This window comes from Pinus tabuliformis, chromosome X (assembly GCF_031772625.1).
Source record: "Pinus tabuliformis cultivar Carrire ecotype Pingquan chromosome X, CPIR1, whole genome shotgun sequence".
In the NCBI taxonomy this organism is placed as follows: Eukaryota; Viridiplantae; Streptophyta; class Pinopsida; order Pinales; family Pinaceae; genus Pinus; species Pinus tabuliformis.
Window position 1 is genome coordinate 464,496,203 of NC_142308.1, and position 13,490 is coordinate 464,509,692.

General features: G+C 41.1%; 1 pseudogene; it reads left to right on the top strand.

The window, feature by feature from the left end:
• The first annotated feature begins 10,456 nt into the window (after positions 1-10,456).
• Positions 10,457-13,092, top strand: LOC149140655 (endoglucanase 1-like; annotated as a pseudogene).
• The last annotated feature ends 398 nt before the right edge of the window (positions 13,093-13,490 follow it).

A 13,490-nucleotide genomic window follows, 5' to 3' on the forward strand; every position in this document is an offset into this window, starting at 1 on the left:
TTTTCCAATAGTACAGCAGTGTTAACAATCTTTCAACTTGCCACTTGACATCAACTAAATAAAGAAAGCACCACTTACAGTGAATCCTACGTTCTTTGCCTTACAGCATTTGTCCCAAATGGTTATATGTACTCAGCTATGGCGTTTTCACAAGATTTCCAAGATCAGCGCCACATTTTCTAACTTGCCTTTGCCTTCGAGAGTGTGGTGTACCATGCACTCTTCGTTTTCATGTTCCCGCACCGCCGGTTCGAAAGAAAAAGACCATACGGTGCAATTGTTTGTTAATGGGTGGCCCTGTTAGCACTCCAGGAAACTCTCATAGATTGTAGCTTAGAGATGCCTAGTAACAAATAAATCTTCAATATCGTTCTCTGAACTATTGGAATGGATTGGGGTTTGGATCAAGTCATATGATTATTTTAACTATATTTTCACTCAAGACATGCATGAACACCATCAGCTTGACAAGGCTTTCGACCACTAATGCTCAATAGTTTATAGATTCAATGAATAGATGGAGAATCCTGACGGTACCAGCAAATACATACATAAACACATACGAATGGGTAGCTACATAAAGTAAATGAGGCTTGCAAATCTAATTTATCAATGCAGAGATAAGATGACAGTTATCTGGCACTAGACACAGAAGAAAACATGAATAACCTATTCAAGTGCAAGCTTAGAACAGAGGAGAAAATGGCAATTGAACATGTAACAGCAAAAGAAACTTGTATTACTGGAATGAAGATGAGACACTAGGAGGAATAAAGTATCCACAGTCTCCAAAAGTTGAACCTTATTACTTCAAACTTTTAGCCATTTATAGGCTTTTTACAATACTCTCGAACTCTCTGAGACTCGAGATGTCTTAATCTATCCCCTCCGTCTTCTAACTACTTGATGCCATAACTAGAAAAACATGAGCTCAGAGAGCTCTGTTGCTAACAAACACGATAATCAAATTCTGGTAATTTCGCTACGCTGTCAGGTGGTTCGCTCGTGCTAGTGATGTTCCATGATCATTTATGTTGGTTTGGCTGCATCGTGCAATTCTTATTTCCCCTTTCGGCCATGCATTCTGTTATTTCAGTTTAACTGTCCGACTGTCAAAAACACTGACAAAGTCAACAAATTTCCTCCCCAGGTGACTGACGGGAAGTAGGGTACGAGGGCATGTAAGCTGTTGGATGGTGTGGATCGACGGTCGGGATGTTGGTCAGGCGACATAGGATGAACTATGGTGATCGTGAATGGGGGTTGTTGGATTAGGAGGAATGGGCAGAGGAGATCAATTGCCGGAGGCTTGAAGTCATGGCGAGAGCGAAATAAGTCTAAACTATCTGATCTTATATGGGTAGATTGAATGGCTATCGGGCAGAGGAGGTGGTCGAAGGATAACGCCCAAGAGTGGTTTATTCAAGCAGAAATGGTTTATATCGGGTAGTCATCAGGCGATAAGTGGTAAAGATCGGAGCCCGCTCGATTCCATTCATTGTCTGCCATGTAGCAGCGGAGGAGAGAGAGGAAACTGCTTTATCAGGCAAGTATCCCTCTCTCTTGTTTGCCCGAGCGATATGCGCAATAGCCGTTAGATCTGATGGAAATGATCTAACAGTGGTGATTGGTCGAAGCGGGTGAGCGTATAACATTCGTCAGATGAAGTGTGGACCGTCAGATCAGTGGGAAGATCGACGACGGGGGACACGAAGGTATGGGACGACCTCGAGAAATGTGCAAAGGGGCACATATGGATGGAAATGTAAGGTTTTCAGAGGCTTTTGCGCATTAGTGCATGTTTTCATGCACTCTGAAAATAGACCATTTTCTTCCTTTAGTCTTCAAAATAGCAGCACTGCAACTCAGGGCTAACACTGGATCCTTCTAGGGATAAAAGCCTCCCTGTGAGGTTTCAAGAACTGTAGATTACTGCCTGTCCAGTAACAACCAAAACAAACTTATCTTCTAGTGTTCCATTGGGCATGGAGTTTATTTCCATAGAAAACAAAAACTGAAAAAACCTATTACAATATTAAGGCCTTAAAGCCTCATATGAAGTAAAGTTTCAAAAACCGCCCATTAACTGAGCCATCAAAAACACCTTCCCCCTCCAAATTGTGCAGAATGAAAGTATTGTTCATCTGAACTTGAGAAATGACAAACGGTCCCATCCATAAGGCATCAAATTTACCATGGTTGCCCTTCTTTTCCTTCAATGCATCCCATTTGAGAATCCAGTCACCAACCTGAAAACTGTCCATTTTTGCCTTTCTATCAAAGATTTCTCTGATTTTCTTCTAATGAATTCTTGACTTCTCAACCAGTTGTTCTCTGATCTGCTGTAATTCAACCAAGTTACTCATTCTCCTCGCCATGTCATTCTCTTCATCGTGTTCTTCTTGTAAGAATTTGGCCACGGGGAGAATAAAATGGATAGGAAAAATAGCATTAGTGTAATAAACCAGATTAAATCGAGAATTTCCTATGGACTTCTTGTTGGTAACTCTGTCATCCCACAGTGCAAACTTCAACTTGAAATCGTAGCTGTTTTTGTTATCCTCCAATAATTTTTTGATTATCCTTACAAGACTCTTTTTAGATGATTCTGCCAGGCCATTTTTCCTTGAGGATAATATGAGGTAGTATGCACCAATTGAATGCCCATGGATTCACACATGTCCACCAATTCTTTTGCCCTGAAAGTTGCTGCATTATTAGTGACTAGTTTGGTTGGGCAACCAAATCTAGTGAAAATATTCTCATTCAAGAACTTTATGATAACCTGTTGATTAGCATTTTTAGTGGGTATAGCCTCAATCCATTTGGTGAAATAATCAGTGGCTATCAAAGATCCATTTGTGTTGGCCACTTGAATGTGGATTGATCTCACCTATGAAGTCCAAGCTCCACTGCTGGAAGGGACCATTGGCGTGTACTGACTTCAAGGGTAGATATTTTAGCTAGTGTCTTCCTGCAAACCTTTGACATTTCTCACAAGACTTCACAAAAGAAAACGCATCAAAGAACAGAGTAGGCCAATAATACCCAGTTCTCAGGATCTTGTGGGTTGTGGTTTTCCAATAATGATGCCCTCCATAGATGCTAGAATGGCACTGGTGCATGAATTCCACAAATTGTCCTTTGTCTAGGCATCTCAAGAGGATCCCTAATGGGTCTCTCCAATAAAGTAGGTTTTTATTAATGCAGAATTTGGTTGATCTAAGCTTAATGGCCTAGGCTTGACTTGAGCTATGCCTTGGAGGGACTTCTAGCTTCTGCAAAAAATGAACTACAATGGAATATCATTCACAGGTGGCTAGATTTTCAGTCAAAGACTGATTCTGCTCTTGCTCTTCTGTTGCTTCCTCTGTCCACTCACCACCTGAATTTGAACTCATGCAATTGATGTCTAACAAACTGCAATTTTCCTTAGCCAGAAGCTTAGCCAAGCCCTAGCCTTTGACAAGCTTGGTGGGCTTCACCTCTATGTTGAACTCTATGAATTTCACAACCCATTTAGCTTTGTTTCCATCAATATCTAGCTGAGTTATGAAATCTTTTACTAAGTCTGAAGGTACATAAGCAACCACTTTGGAATGCAGAATATAAATTCTAAATGCCTTTAAAGATTTTATGAGAGCATAAGCTTGTTTTTCAATAAGGTCATACCTTAGTTCAACATCCCTCGGAGTTTTGCTGAAAAAGGCCACAAGGTTCTCTACACCTTCATCATTTTTCTGCAATAGAACTACTGAAAGTGTATCATAAGAGGCAAAAGAGAAGACATAAAACTCTCTGGTATAATCTAGGCTGATTAGAGTGGGAGCTTCCATGATAGCTTGTTTGATGGCTTCAAAAGAGCTTCTTGCACCATCTGTCCATTTTATTTCTGATCCTTTCTTCAGCGTGGAAGTGATGTGCTTCACTAGCTCTGCAAAGTTTGGAATAAACCACATGACAAAGTTAATCTTACCCAGGAAAGATTCAATGTCCCTTTTTGACCTTGGGCTGGAAAATGTCTGAATTGCTTCAACTCTTGTTGGATCGATCTTCACACCTTCAACAGAAACAATATGTCCCAAAATTTTGCCTACTTCTAGAGAAAATTGTGACTTCTTTGGGTTCACAAAAATTCCAAACCGTCTGCACTTTAGAAACACCTTCTTCAAATGCGGCAAATGGTCCTCTTGCCTACTAGAAAAGACTGTTATGTCATCAAGGTAAATAAGGACAAACGTGTCCTTCTCTCCCACAAAGGCTATGTCCATGGCCCTCTGAAAAGTAGCCCCAACATTCATCAGTCCAAAAGGCATCTTGAAGTACATGAAAGTGCCCCAAGGAGTAGTGAAGGCAGTCTTTTCTTGATCTTCTGGATGTACAACAATCTGATTGTAACCTGAAAATCCATCTAAGAAAGACATGATTCTAGCCCCTGAAACTTTTTGCAGCAAGTGTTCCATCTTAAGTAGGGGGTAGTTGTCTTTTTTAGAGCATTGGTTATTCCTGAAGTCAACACACACCCTGATTTCTCCATTCTTATTTCTTACTACCACAAGGTTAGCTATCCACTTTGAATACCTTAGGGGAACTATGATTTTGGCACCCAACAACTTCTTGATTTCCTTTTAAATCAAAGGCAATAAGAGAGGGCTAATAGGTCTTAATTTGTGCTTAAAGGGATGGTGTTCTTCTCCAGTGGAATCTTATGCTAGATGATGTTGGTGTCATAGGTCTTAAGATCACTATACTCCCAAGCAAAAATATCAGCAAATTGTTTCATCAGGGTGCAATACTCAGAACTTTGGGCAGAAGACAAGTGAGTGGACAGATTTATGTACTTTGGATGGGCTGGACTCCCTACATTATGTCTATGAACTGCAGACTCATTTTCCTTTTTGGCAGGCTTATAAGGTACATCATTATGATCAAACAACTTCTCTAGGGGCACCAATCCTTTGGGTATATGGTTACTAGGCAGTTGAACAATGTTATCCTGACCAATCTCATCCTTTAGCTTGGACTAGTTGCATTCTTCAATGGTTTCATTTTCTTGGTCAATGTGCATTTCAAAAAATTCATCAATGACTTGTAAAAACCTATTAATTTCATCATCATCTTCAAAAACTTTCCAGTATTTGACATTGTCAGGCAGAGATGGTCTATATTTCACCTGAACTTCATAAGTCAATTTAGGAGGCAAAGGAGGAATAAACGTGCTAGCAGACACAGCAAGGGAATCAGCAAGCTGGTTCTTCATTCTAGGGATGTAAGAAATGTGAAACTATTAAAATAACCTGTGAGCTTCCATACCTCATCTCTGTATGCTTTCAGCCTTGGATGCTTTACTTGGAAAGTTTTGTTCACCTGCTGAATGATAAGGTCTACATCTCCAAACACCTTCAGACCTTTGATGCCCATTTCTTTAGCAGTGTTTAAACCCAATATCAAGGCTTCGTACTCTGTTATGTTATTTGTGACTTGAAAAGTTAACTTGAAAGATAAATGAATGCATTCTTGAGTGGGGGACACAAGGACTACACCTGCCTCTGCAGCTTCCTTAGAGCAAGCTCCATCAAAGAACATGTCCCAAATTTGTGGGCCTTCTTCCTCTGTGATATGGCAAACCAGTTTCCTAAGTTGCATGGAGGCCAATTGGGATTCTTCAATTTGAAGAATAGAGGCTCCAAAATCAGTGTCGACAGCATAGATGGGATGATTAGTGGGATTCCTTTCATCACTGATGATATAAGCCAACTGAGCTTTTCTGTATAATCTCCTATTCTCAACTCCAAAAACTGTGACAATAGCATAGGACAGATCATTTTGCAATGTTCCACCTAATCTCTTGATCCAACCTCTCGAAAGTAACATGCCAAACTTGGGGGATATATCTGTTACCACAATATCTATCATCATACTCTTCATGGGCAACTCAGACAAGGTGATGGCTAGGTCTTTGATTAATCCAAAAATTTCACCTTTCTAGAGTCAAAAGAAAACAGGTCATGATAAGACTTGGTAATGTCAAGACCCAACTCATCCATGACAGCCTTGGGCATTAGATTATGGCTGACTCCTGTGTCTAGAAGGCAATTGTGAAGGATTTTGTCATGAATAGTCAAAGAGACATAGAATGATGGGGAGTTGTCATCACAATTTTCAATCATTGACCTGAGAAAAATAGCTAGTTTGTCGTCTTGCAGATTTCCATAGTCAATAGAGGCTTGGATGGCTTTAGGCTCAAGGGCCTCGAGGATAGATCTCTTGAAGAACTCATTCTTCACTAGTTCAATCAGAGGTATAGGTATGCTTAGCTTTTGAATTTCTAATTCAAAACTGAAAGGAGAAGGAGACTTGTCAAGACCTCTTACCTCATGAGCTAGAGCTTTGATCCAGGTGGATGTTGGTGGCCACCCACCTATCCCATTTGGACCCCCACAACTGTCTCTTTCAGCTTTTTCAGTTTTCTAAATTGTAGCACAATTTACTATTTTTAGCATTTTATCGGGTCCTGAACTTCCAGAGCCGTTTTGAGGGCCTAAACGATGTTTTTTGAGAAATCTAGGGCAACATGCTTCCTCCCAAAGTGGTAGTGCTTGGATAGATCTTTCTAATGAGCTATTGTACGCGTCAAACGGAGATCGTATGCCAAAGTTACGACCCCGGAAAATTAATGTGCCAATTTACCCAAACGGGGCCCACAATTTGGCATTTCATCTTCTAGGGTTAGGTTTCGAGATGTGAAAGGTTTTCCATTGTTTCTCAACAATAAATAGACCTTCGAGCCTCATTGTAACACAGTTCAGAGGCATGTAGCCACCACATCTCTTCTCAGAGATAAGCTACCACCGCCCTAGCTGGTTTATTTCCATTACTGTTTGTAAGCATATTTCAGTATTTTACATTAATGAAATGAAGTATTATTTCCGCTGCATATTCGTGTTTATGGTTATCTCTGTAAATTGTTTCATTCTTGTTTAAGTCCGGATCAAGCTTTGAGGATGATGGGATCAACTGTCGGTCATTTCTGCTTATCAGCTTGTTGTATTGCAGGGACAACTCTATGAACATGAGTTTCCTTGGCATTATTCATCTTCGACCTCAGATCATATCTGTGTTGATCATCAGTTTGTAGAACAGCTCCACCATCCCACTCTTGGCTAATCTGGTCATTGAATAATGACTTTTCATAGGCAGCTAAGGTCAAAAAGGAGGCATCGCCTTTGTCTTCAAGACAATGGATCTCATCATCTTCTTCAAACTGCTCTTCTTCCATGACTACATTCTGGAAAGGGATCTTCACCCTTTGGTCTTCATTGGCATCTTTGCTTCTTTGCAGAATCTACAATTGCTCATTAGCTCTTCTAGATGGATTTGGATTTCTAGAAGCAAAGGTATTAGGAACTCTTCCTTTCCCAGGGTGCTACTCCACCGTTAATTTGAAGATTTAAGAGGCTAATAACTCTATCATCTTGGTCATTTTATATATCTTGGGATCTGAAGATGATGAAGATTCACCCCTCTATCTCCTTCTATCAACATTCCCCTTGAGCTTCTCTGTAGCCATGATGTTTGATTCTACTTCCAAGGTTGCATCCTACAAATCAGCCAAGGTAGCACATTGTTTCTCCCTTAACAGTAGAAAAAAGTCAGAATCAAAGGCACTGGCATAGGTGAGTTTAGCAGAGGTAGTGGTGGGTTTTACTTCAGCTGGTATATTGTTGTACATGCGGTTAAACATCTTATTAAAATCAAACAACAACTCACCATTTTCCCTCTTTAAGTTACCAAACTCAGTGTGGTAGTAGAGTAGATCCTTTGCATCTCCCCCAATGCTTTAAGAATACATCATCTAAAGCCTCAATATCTGCTATAGACCTTGGGGTCAGTTCTCTAAACCATTTTCTAGCCTCTCCATCTAGACTTTGCACAAAAACTCTCATCCATACATCAGCTTCACTGATGTCTAGGTTATCAACATAGCTATAGAACGATTCAAGATGTTTCTCAACTGTAACACTTTCGTCCCGGTGAACTTAGGCTTATACTTATGATATTCTCCACTAGGCATGGCATTCAAAGGAGTGGCCAGTACTAAAGGTCCATACCTAGCAGGTATGATTCTTTCAATTTTGGTAGGTGCTTGTGGTGTTGTCATAGTTGTGGAGGCTATAAGGGTACTTGAAGTCTGAATGACAGTGAGTTGACGAGTGACTGATAGGACTAGAGGAGTATGATGGATAGGAGGAGAGGCTTCCTTTGGGCTTACAATGAAAGAAGAACCTAAAGAATAAGGAGCTCTATGAATATTTGAGATTTTTTCTTCACTGCTAGTATTAGATGCTACACACTCAACATGTATTTGTTCTACTACATGATTTTCTTGAAGAGATATAGAATATTGTTTAGAGCTACCTGAACCTGATGCTCCTTTCTGCAATGCCTTTCTTTATTTGATGATTTTCTCAGGGTCAAGTACTGGGTCAGCTTGTGGCTTTTGAGGATTTCTCCGAGTATGCCTCACAAACTGAGCCAGAACTATGGAGTGGAGTCGCCAAGAGGTTCATCCTCCAGTAGAATCACCAAATAGATGACTACAACCCAAATAGTGTCCAAACTTTGTCTATCATCAAAGCTGGATTTGTGTTGTCCCCCAGGAAAGCTAAACTTTAGTCTCCTCTCCCGAGCAACGACGCCGATTATGTTAGCACTCCACGAAACTCTCCTAGGTTGTAGCTTGGAGATGCGTGGTAACATATAAATCTTTGATATCATTCAATGAACTATTGGAATGGATTGGGGTTTGGATCAAGTTAGATGACTATTTCAACTCTATTTTCACTCAAGACATGCATGAACACCCTCAGCTTGACAAGGCTTTCGACCACTAATGCTCAATAGTTTATAGATTCAATGAATAGATGGAGAATCCTGACAGTACCCGTAGATACATACATAAACACATATGAATGGCTAGCTACAGAAAGTAAAGGAAGCTTGCAAATATAATTTATCAACACAAAGATAAGATGACAGTTATCTGGCAGTAGACACAAGAAAACATGAATAACCTATTTAAGTGAAAACTTAGAACAAAGGAGAAGATGGAAATTGAACATGTAATATCAAAAGAAGCTTGTATCACTAGAATGAAGATGACTCGCTGGAAGGAACAGAGTATCCACAGTCTCCAAAAGTTGAACCCTTATTACTTCGAACTTTCAGCGATTTATAGGATTTTTATAACACTCTCGAACTCTCTGAGGCTCGAGATGTCTTAACCTATCCCCTCTGTCTTCTAACTACTTGATGCCATAACTAGAAAAACATGAGCTTAGAGAGCTCTGTTGCTCACAAACACTGTAATCAGATTTTGACAATGTTGCCGCTCTGTCAAATGGTTCGCTCGTGCCAGCGATGTTCCATGATAATTTTTGTTGGTTCGGCTGCATCGTGCTGTTGTTTTTTACCCTTTCGGCCATGCATTCTGTTATTTCAGTTTAACTGTCCGACTATCAGAAACACTAACAAAGCCAACAAATTTCCTCCTCGGGTGACTGATGGGAAGTAGGGTACGGGGGCATATGGGCCATTGGATGGTGTGGATCAACAGTCGGGATGTTGGTCAGGAAGCGGAAGATGAACTATGGTAATCCTGAACCGGAGCTGTTGGATCAAGAGGAATGGGCGGAGGAGTTCAATCGCCGGAAGCTTGAATTCATAGCGGGAGCAGAATAAGTCTGAGCCGTCAGATCTTAGATGGGTAGATCAAACGGCTATCGAGCAGAGGAGGTGCTCGAAGGATAACGCCTAGGAGTGGTTTATTCAAGCAGAAATGGTTTATATCAGATGGTCATCGGGCGGTAAGTGGTAAAGGTTGGAACCCGCCCGATTCCATTCATCGCCCATCACGTAGGAGCAAAGGAGAGAAAGGAAACCGCTTTATCGGGGGGTATCTCTCTCTTGTTTGCCCAAGCGATATGCGCGATAACCATTAGATCTGGCGGAAATAATCTAACAGTTGTTATTGGTCGAAGCGAGTGAGTGTATAAGTTAGTCGGATGAAGTGTGGACCGTCATATCAGTGGGAAGATCGTCATATCAGTGGGAAGATCAACGACGGGAGCCACGAAGGTATGGGACGACCTCGAGAAATGTGAAAAGGGGCACATATAGACAGAAAGGTAAGGTTTTCAAGGCTTTTGCACATTAGTGCATGTTTTCATGCGCTTTGAAAATATTCTGTTTCCCTCCTTTAGTCTTCAAAATAGCAGCACTGCACCTCACAGGCGCTATTTACATTCCCGCAGCTACTTGATATGCGGAGTTATACTGAGTGATATCTGCACTTTATCGTCAATCCTTGAACTCAGGTTATTCATTCAAATTTCTATAAATTCACCTTTCTCCTCCTTCCCACTGCATAACTGCCCATGTTGTAGTTACCAGAGAAATGGAGCTGGGGAGTGAAGCTTGCGCATCTTCTTTGCTAGCATTCATTTTAGGTTTACCATGGATGGCAATGGCGACACCAGTAGAAGCCGCCGCTCAGTTGAATAATATGGCACATTATACATATTATGGGGGACGTGCGTCCCCTATGTCTCAGAACTATAAAGATGCTCTCACCAAATCATTTCTTTTCTTCGAAAGTCAGAGATCTGGCAAGCTTCCTCCCAACCAGCGGATGAGATGGCGAGGCGATTCCGCCCGTTCGGATGGATCTGCAGTAAACGTATATTCAGCCATCCCTCACACATTGAACAGTTTTCTAATCTGGATTCAATATTGGCATCTGGATGAGCTGTATTGATGGTTTCTTCGTTTAACATTTGATTTCATATTAAATTGCATTGCAGGTGGATTTGATGGGAGGATATTACGACGCAGGAGACAATGTGAAGTTCGGTTTCCCAATGGCTTTCACAACTACCATGCTGTCATGGAGCGTTTTGGAATTCGGAGATTACATGGGAGATGACCTCGACCATGCAAAAAATGCCATCCGTTGGGCCACAGATTACCTACTTAAAGCCGCTGCACATCCCGGTGTTCTTTACGTGCAGGTAATGCAGATATTCTTTTTACGGTACAAACATACGAAGAGAGGAGCCCGTGCGGTGTTTATCTGTGTATATTATGGATATATTGACACACACTGTAGCATGTACTATGGAATCATGTAGATATTGACAGACACTGCAGAATGTATTATGGAATCATGGATATACATATATTTACACATGATGAATGGTGAATAAAAGTACAGGTAGCCGATCCGAACATGGATCACAAGTGCTGGGAGAGGCCCGAAGACATGGACACACCTTGCAAAGTCTATAAAATAGATGCTGAACATCCGGGTTCTGACGTTGCCGCAGAAACTGCTGCAGCTCTTGCAGCTGCGTCCATGGTATTAAGCACAACAGACCGTACTTATTCTCAGCTTCTCCTTCAAACTGCAACGCAGGTATAATAACAACGATTGCAAGAACTCAAATTCTCGTCTTTTCATTCACCTCACCGTCTTTGTTGTTTGTTGAGACAAGGTATTTGATTTCGCCGATAAACACAGAGGCGCTTACAGTGACTCCCTCCAGTCAGAAGTTGTGCCCATTCTATTGCTTTTACTCGGAATATCATGTGAGTGCTCCCTCTATCTATGGACAGTATATATGAAGTATTAGAGAATAATAATATGATCCTCACGACATCGTACTCTTTCGCTTGCAGGACGAATTACTGTGGGTGCAGCATGGTTGCAAAAACAGTGTATCATATCTCACCTACATTCAATCAAATGGCTAGACTTTTGGCGCCGACGTTAACGTCAATTTATTCAGCTGGGACGAAAAGCATGGAGGAACCAGAGTTCTTTTGTCTAAGGTTAAATTATGCACCAAACTACAGTCATGCTCCTAACTATATTGGATTAAGCACGCATCATTATATCTGTTTCTACAATCTTATTGCTCACCCCAAATGTTGCCTTCGGTTTGCAGGAAGTTCTGTCAGAAAATTCCAAGTCCCTTGAGGAATACAAGGGCCCTGCTGACAATTTCATTTGCTCTCTCTTGCCCGGAACACCATCCTCTCAGGCGCAGTACACACCAGGTTAATCTTCATGAGAATCAACAACACTGACTTTATAAATTTTATAGTTTTATCTAGCCGCGGGTGAGCGTACTATATTTGTTTTGTTTGGCCGATGATTAAAGTCTAGGATTAAGGACGCATCATACTTGCCCTCTATATGTCCGAAAATCGTCATTCTATTTCTCTAATCTTATTGTTCACACCAAATGTTGCCTTCGGTGCGTAGGAAGTTCTGACAGAAAATTCCAAGTCCCTTGAGGAATACAAGGGCCATGCTGACAACTTCATTTGCTCTCTCTTGCCCGGAACACCATCCTCTCAGGCGCAGTACACACCAGGTTAATCTTCGTGAGAATCAACAATACTGACTTAGAGTATCCACCGTGCAAATTTTATAGTTTTATCGAAAGCCGCGGTTGAGCGTACTATATTTGTTTGGTTTGGCAGATGATATAGTCTAGGGTAACTTATTTGATTTGAGCTGCCCTTTGACACGAGTGATAGCAATTTGCAATATGTGGCATCCACAACTTTCCTGCTTTTTACTTATGCAAAATACTTGAACGTTTCCAACCAAGTGGTGAGATGTTCCTTCCAACCCGGATACGTCCTCTCCCGAAAAGACAGGTACAATCAATAAGTACAGTTTTTTTAATGCCTTTGGGGCGCTGACTGTGCTTTTAGGCCTATTGGGGATCGTTATCTTCTAGATTATATTTTAACAGGTGGACTATATACTGGGAGACAACCCTCTGGGAATGTCATACATGGGGGCTACGGCGCCAAGTTTCCAGAACGTATACATCACAGGGGTTCGTCGTTGCCTTCCATATACAACCATCCCAAAAGATATCCTGCAACGATGGCTTCCAGTCGTTGTATAGCAACGGTCCCAACCCAAACATTCTTGTCGGTGCTGTAGTGACCACTTATATCAATGCTCCATTCGTCGGTTGCCTCGCCTATTTGGCACAGCTCGGATCTTCGTTTTAGTAGCTGCATCAGTCTATATTCGGGTTCTCGTATTGCCACATTGTCTATCTTCTTCTACAATTATAAAATCTGCCCTCTATGCATATGTTCCAACTTTGCTTTCTTAGGATGAAGGAGATGATCTAGTCGATCGCTATCTTCACCTATTAGTTGTAGAAAAGCATCGCTTGACCCACAATCCATTCGATCGCATTTATAGAATCTCTGAGTTTCATCTCGTCTCACAATTCATATTTGAAAGAACTTAGGTCTAAATTATATCCACATGGTGAACATAGATTTCCGTTTCTCCTTTAGTTACTACAGATCTCAGTCAATTACAACAACCTCGAATGGATAAAACGTTGCTAAGTATATACCTAGTAATAAAAACTATTTTTTTGCCGTTTAATGGATGA